General features: G+C 39.0%; 1 non-coding gene across 1 annotated transcript; it reads left to right on the plus strand.

Annotated features, from left to right (window-relative positions):
• The first annotated feature begins 55 nt into the window (after nt 1–55).
• On the plus strand, nt 56–174 carry LOC112480719. The gene has a single exon (XR_003046760.1). It is a non-coding gene; the product is annotated as a 5S ribosomal RNA (ribosomal RNA).
• Nucleotides 175–7,188: the final 7,014 nt, after the last annotated feature.

The raw sequence follows: 7,188 nt of genomic DNA on the forward strand, positions 1-7,188 counted from the left end.
AGCCCTGACTTATTCGCCGACCCTTTCCCATAGGGTTATAAAGAAGATAGAATGAGTCTGTGGCCATGCCACCCTAAACACACCCGATCCCATCTGATCTCGGAAGCTAAGCAGGGTTGGGCCTGGTTAGTACTTGGATGAGAGACCACCTAGGAAGACCAGGTGCTGTAGGTGTAAAAAAAAAAAAAAAATTACTAGTAAAGCATATAAGTTCTACAGAAAGGAAATAAAATCATAGTATCCTATTGCCACATTATTATCGATTTCAATATATATAGTGACATAATTTTATTGGAGTGGTAGGGGTGAAAGCAGTATGTGAATGCTAAATGCCCCTGTGGAAGTGGGCATTATTGATCCGACATCCACCACCTTTCCCCCTTTGCATATGGCTACGTAGTCCAGGTGTAGCGGTTGGGCTCATTAATCTAAATTCATTAGTGTAATCCAATCCCTTTGCCACTCTAATAAATTGATAGATGGGCAGGCCTAAGCCAAAAAATTTTTGGTATTCCCTAGACCATAGGGGATGGTTCAGGAATGAACATATTACTCAGTCTATAGTATAGAGATCTAATAGGTTGTCAAGGAATTCAGAAAAGGGATGTCCTTATTGTAATGTGAAAGATCAGAGAATGAACCTCTTTCTTCCTCTGGATGTTGGGTGTGTCAGTGTGAAACCAGGAACTGTTATAGATTGTTAGCCCCACAAGAGAAGCAGTCTAAGGTTGGAACCATCACACAAGGGAGAAGAGAACTAAGAGAACCACAGAGAAATGGAGCTAGAGCTGCTGAACAAAGCTGACTCGGGTTCATCAGAAACTGTGGAAATCAATGCATTTCTTATGTCTTAAACTGGCTGAGATTAGGATTAATAGAAGTTGAGGCATCCTAACTGACAAAATCCTACTCTCTCTTAACAAAAATTGGATATTATCTAAGCTGTTAATATATATTATTTAGAAAAATGGAACTTGCTAGCATAAGAAACAGCTTTAAACACTCCAAACACTTTTTTAGAAAAAGTCTTTGCCTCTGGAAAACAAGGACTAGGGATAAAGAGAAGAAAGATGAGGCACAATCTATTCTTTTTGATTGTTAGCCTTTCAAACAAATAAAAACTCCTGAACTGATGATAGTTTTGGTGTCAGGCAAATGATAAGATCAGATTTGTTTAGTGTTGAAAAGAGCAAACACTACCTTCCATGTTTCGCCCTGCCCCCACCCACACATATGGGGCTAGGAAAAAAGAGAAGAGAATCATGTCCTTTTTGAGTATAAACACACTCATAACTGAGCTCCACTTAATCTTAAGGCCACTGTAACTCTTTGGAATGAATAACCAACTCTCTCCTTTCCATCTGTAAAACACACTGACTGATGTCATTGGCATGTTGAATCTCTAAATGCTTACAGGTGGTAAGCTACTCTAGTACAACCTACATTTCTGCTCCTATAAGTTGAAATGTGTATTTAGAGAAATTATATGTTTGTTCTTAAATCTGTTAATGCTGATTGTACTTGTTATTGCAATTATATAATTGAAAAATTATGTAAACTAATGAAGAAGGCAAACAATTTCTATGAAAATTTCATGAAATGCTTTTGAAAAACAGGTTGAGTCTGGCACCTACAATCAGGGCTACTACTTGGTTAGGCTTGTACTAGTCTATGGTCATTCTTCAGGATTCACCCAGGTTTTGCAGGGGCAGACAGGTAAATTAAATGAAGATATGCTAGGGATCATATATTAGTCAGGGTTCTCCAGAGAATTGAACCAATAGGATATATATAAAAGGAAATTTATAATAAGGAATTAGCTCACACATTGTAGAGACTGAGAAGTTTCAAGATCTGCAGTCAGCGAGTTGGAGATCTAGCGGAGCTAATGGTAGAGTTCTAGTCATTGTCCAAAACCTGAGAACCTGGAGAACCTGATGGTATAAGTTTCATTCGAATCTGAGTCTGAAGACAGGAGAAGACATGTCCCAGCTCAAAGACAGTCAGGCAGAGAAGGAAAATTCTCCCTTACTCAGCCCTTTTGTTCTATTCAGGCCTTCAACAGATTGGATGAGGCCCACCCATCTCATCTAGAAACACCTTCACAGACACACCTAGAATGTTTAATCAAATATCTGGGTAGCCCGTGGCTCAGTCAAGTTGACATATAAAATTAACCATCACAGACCACCACCCAGGCATCCTTATGATTCTTATAAGTGGCACTAATCTCTGTCATTACCACTTAAAATTTGAGAAAAATTTTGGGGAAGGACTAGGAGAGCCATTATAATGTATACTTGTCATAATGTTGTGCTGTCCTTTCTTACATTACCTGGCTATCTCTATAGTCGACAGGTTCTGGGTCTAAAATTGGCTCAGATCTCTGAATTGGGCAAGGGATCATGACACTTTTTATTGTAGTGACCACCTCAGTCTCCTCATCCATTCTTGCTTTCTTTGATTACAAGTGTTAGGCAATACCCTTGCCCATCTATTTTACCACTAGGACACTAGGTTCTATAAACCGTCTCCACAACTCTTTCCAGGTTGAGTTCCCATGGCTGTCATTCTGATTTGCCAATCATTGTGATAACAGTGATTCCCCCTGACTCTGGCATTAAGTTTTGCCTACTGGATCTAATGTGCTTCTGGTCTCAGTTTTCCTACTGCAATTAATAAGCCAGGTTCTATGACAGCATCTTCTACTGTGAGCCCTGGCCTTCAGAGGTGGGTTGTCACTGAACTTCTTAGTGAGTCTTTTGTCTCACCAGGGCATTTCTGGTGGCCTTGGTGAATGGTGTATCCTCTGGCCCCTTGCATAGAACATAATCCTCCTCCCTTTGGGCTTCTGATGTTATATATCTATTCTAGCCAGCATACTTACCTGAGCTTTTTAATTTCATCCCTCACTATCTGCCATGGCAATTCAGGCATTTCAAAATCTCTCAGCAGGGACCATTACTTTTTTTTAAGGAACCATCCTAACAGGGAGTTTGTACCATCCTCTGGGACCCTGCCAGGATAGGGTGTTAAATCTCATATCCCAAGAATGCCCCCAAATCAATAAGCTCACCCTCATTCAGTCTTTCATTCTAGCTCTTTTGATCAAGTACCCTCAAAATCCAGTCTCAAATGCTCCCTTGTTTCCGGCCAGTATATGCTGACTAATTCTTGCAGCAGCTTCTTTGGGGTACAGGTCAGGAGTAGCACCTTCTCATGTGACTTAACCCTAGTTATTGGCGTGGCAGCCATGAGAGGATGTGGGGTAAGTTTCTGAGAGGGCCCTCTGTTGCCTTGCTCAGAAGTGCTTTCTGCAATGGCTCTCTGCTGTGCTATAGCTGTTAATAAGAAAGGTGGGCAACCTCTGTAGACTCTGAGTGTTCAGAGGAATCTCAGGAGCCAGAATTTTGGTGGACATACACCCAAGCTGTCCCCATCCCATGTGTCAGGGTCCCAAGTGTTCCAACAAGTTACCTATCCTTGACTTAAATTGTTTTTGAAGCTTCTTGATGGTTAAGTTCTGAGTCCAGTGTCCAAGTTTTTTCTATTTTCCCAGAGTAGGAGATAAGAGCTTCTTTGGAAACTACTAAAGAAGCCAAGGGGAAAAAAAAAAAAAGTAAAAGGAAAAAAAAGAAGCCATCTGGCCTACAAAGTGAGTTTTCATTCATTTGTTAACTGCTCTCAGGTTTTTGTTAACCTTCTGTAGGCCTCAGTGCAATGCAATGATAGCTTGTATCCATTGTTCATACACATATATACACTTTTGAACTGCCAGGGCATTCCTCTGCATCAGAATAAGCTCCCAAGTCAAAACTGGTGAAAGTTTTAGTAACAGAGTCAACACATTCTACCAAATATCACCTATGATGAGAAGTTCATTGACAGTTCTGATGAAGTGGGACAGTTCTGATCTAGCTCCCCAAACCCCCATTTACTGTCTATATTTTCAGACTACTCCTTTTACTGATCGTGTCACTTTGGGTATTCTAAGAAACAGAAGATGACATGAAATTAGGAATACATGAAGTCTACTGGGGAAAAAAAAGATGAAGAGGGAGGAAGCAAGATTGGGAAAGGAAAGCTTCAGATGTGGTATAGAACTGATGAAATCTCAGCCAACAGAATGTGGAGCTCTGAAGCAAATATTACCTGTTAGTGAAATCCTACATTGGGCAGAAATGGCTAGGCCCTAGTACCGCTATCATGCTTAGTCGCTGGCTAAGGGCTACCAGGGAAGAGGTCGCCTCAACTGGAAAACTAGAGCAGATCTTGAAAATGCTACAGATGGAGGCAGTTAGCTTAGTAGCACTCATTGCAACCTAATGGCAAGTTCTATCTTAAAGGGACATCTAAATAGTGCACTTCCCTACTGATCTAGCCTGAGAAAGCTCAGGGGTTGCCACCAACTAATAACTAGAACTTGATCAAGGTGGTGGAGAGGAAAGCTGAAACATGGAGGGCTGTTTGAAAGCTGCTGAAGAAGCAATTGGAACACTAGATCACCCCAACTCATTATCACTAGGCAAAGGACAACTGCAAACTGCAGTTTTATTGGAACACAGCCATGCCCATCTGTTTACACATATCTGTGGCTGTTTTCATGCTACGATAGAGTTGAGCAAATCAGAAGTATTTACTACCTGCCCCTATATGGAAAAGTTTGCTGACTCTTGATCTGTGCTCTTAAGTTTATTTATATCTTTGTATTTCTGTGGTACAAATACTATAAAATGGTGTGCTGCTACATATCTCTTCTCAACTCTGCATTCAGAGGAATCATGTTGGCAACTTGAAACTGGCTGTGATGGAGAATTTTTACTGCAGACATAAGCAAATGCTACAATTCACGTCTTTTTCTTTTTGAAGAGCTGCTGCTTGTTAAACATTTACCAGCAGTATTTATTGCTACACGGTAAGTGTTGTGATCTGAACTGTGTCCACCCAAAAGTCCTATGCTGAAGTACCAACCCCCAGTACCTCAGAATGTGACTACATTTGGAGATAGGGTCTTTAAAGAGATAATTAAGTTCAAATGAGGTCATTAGGGTGAACCCTAATGAAATATGACTCATGTCCTTATAAGAAATTTGGAAAGAGACAGATACAGAAGGAAGACCATGTGAAGACTGAGGAAGAAGATGGCCATGGACAAGCCAAGAAGAGAGGCTTCAGAAGAAATCAACCCTGCTGACACATTGATCTCAGGCTCCTAACATCACAGAACTCTGAAAAAAAAAAATTTCTTGCTGTCTGAGCCCCCAGTCTGTGGTATGTTGTTATGGCTGTGCTAGAAAACTAATATAGTAAGTGATCCAAGAAAGTATCAACGTTCTTACAGAAGTAAATGTATTGAAAAGGCTTTCAACGAGCTTTGACATAGTGTCTGCACCCCACTGTCTTGACCCAACTGCATTTTGGTGACACTTAATAACCGGTTGGGCAATCCAGATGCCAAGTCAGACTTTTGTACTCCTTAAAGACCAGTTCCTCCCAAGAAATAAATATTATGCTACTAGGAGGACTATGCTAGTACTAGAATATATATTTGCGTAGACTATTGGAAAAGCATTTTTATTACTCCTTTAGGTATAATTTGACTTTAAACTGTTTATAAATACTGTATTTTTAAAGACAAAGTATTTTAGGGCATATGCTACTCTTTTCCATTCAGTTTAATATTATAGAAACTATGCTCAGAAACATGTTTTTGAAATGTGGATAGACAAGATTTGAATTCAGTTTATAAATACAATCATCTGCTCACATGTACTTTTTTTTCTGTAGTTTTGATACCTAAATGTGAGGTCAGTAAATGAAAAATGCTTTTTTTTCTGGTCCTTCAAACATGTACAATATATATCTTTAAATTCTGCTAACATGAAAAAGGAACAATTCCTAAAACATGTACCATTTACTAAGAAATTTGTTAAGTATGTAGGTGGTGTTGAGCACTTTTCAAGATAGAATATTTAAACTGTGTGTAGTAATAGGCACATATCTCCTCTGGACAATATGGGTTAGTTTAGCAATTCTAAATTTTTTCATGTATTTATCCTTTAGCAGTGAAGCGCTCTTTAAACAAAAGTTTGTTTAGAGTCTTATGAAGTGAAAGAAGTAAAAGTAGAGATGCTAGACTTGAAGTTAGGGTGGGATACAGAGGTTCTTTCAGTCAGCACCCCTCCATCATCCTAGAAGTCCTGTAGGCAGTTCTAAGAATCCTGGGTGCCTGAGAAACACAGCTGGGAAATTGTGGAACAAGTACTAGCTAAGAATCTGAAAGCTTCGCTCTGACTTTGTGACTTTGAGGGGGTCATTAACTCTCTCTGGTCTTTGGTTTCGTGATCTGTACAGTAGAGATATAAGATATAGATCCCTAAGGCACCTCCCAGCTCTAAAATTCTATGATCTCCAGTTCTACCTGGTGACAAACCATTCAACATCTGTCTGGCAAATACCAGAGATTTAATCTAAGTTCATGAACAAGCCAGGCTATGCCAAAGGGGAAACAATTCTTGCCTCTGCACTCTGCATTGTCTTTAACTCTAGAAGCACATTCCATTTTCCACATTGGCTAAATTCATCTCTGGTCAGGAATTATCCCAACATTTCCTGATTTATCTGGCACAGGTAAGGAATGTTTATGTTGTAAATTGAATACTCTGATTTCTGGTACATAAATATCAAATGGAACATAAACCTGGCACATAGAAGGCATTCAATAAACAGTTGTCGTCTCTTGTGACTATGCTAAAAAACACTGAATTGTACACTTTGAAAGGGTGAATTTTATTGTATGTGAGTTATATCTCAATTTTAAAAGAAGTATATGAATGAATGAAATAGTTATATTTTGAATGTAGAAGTAAGAGAATTCATGTTGCAATTTTAAAATGCTGATTTCTGATGCTTGGAATAAAACCACCACAACAACCAAAAAAATTAAAAATAAAAACAAAATACATTTAAATCAAATACCTAATAGCACCATTAGTTGTCAGGACACATTAAAGATATTTGGGATACATCCTTGAACTTGGAGATTTTGCCAAGCAATAATAGACATTTTCTTGCTGCTTTTTCAGAGGCAGAATAGTGACTAAACCAGCTCTGCTCCTTTATGGCATTTAAAAATATTTTTATGTTTTGTAAGTATTACACTTACCTTTAAATACATGGATTCATGAT

Source organism: Pteropus alecto, unplaced genomic scaffold (assembly GCF_000325575.1).
Source record: "Pteropus alecto unplaced genomic scaffold, ASM32557v1 scaffold20, whole genome shotgun sequence".
NCBI lineage: Eukaryota > Metazoa > Chordata > Mammalia > Chiroptera > Pteropodidae > Pteropus > Pteropus alecto.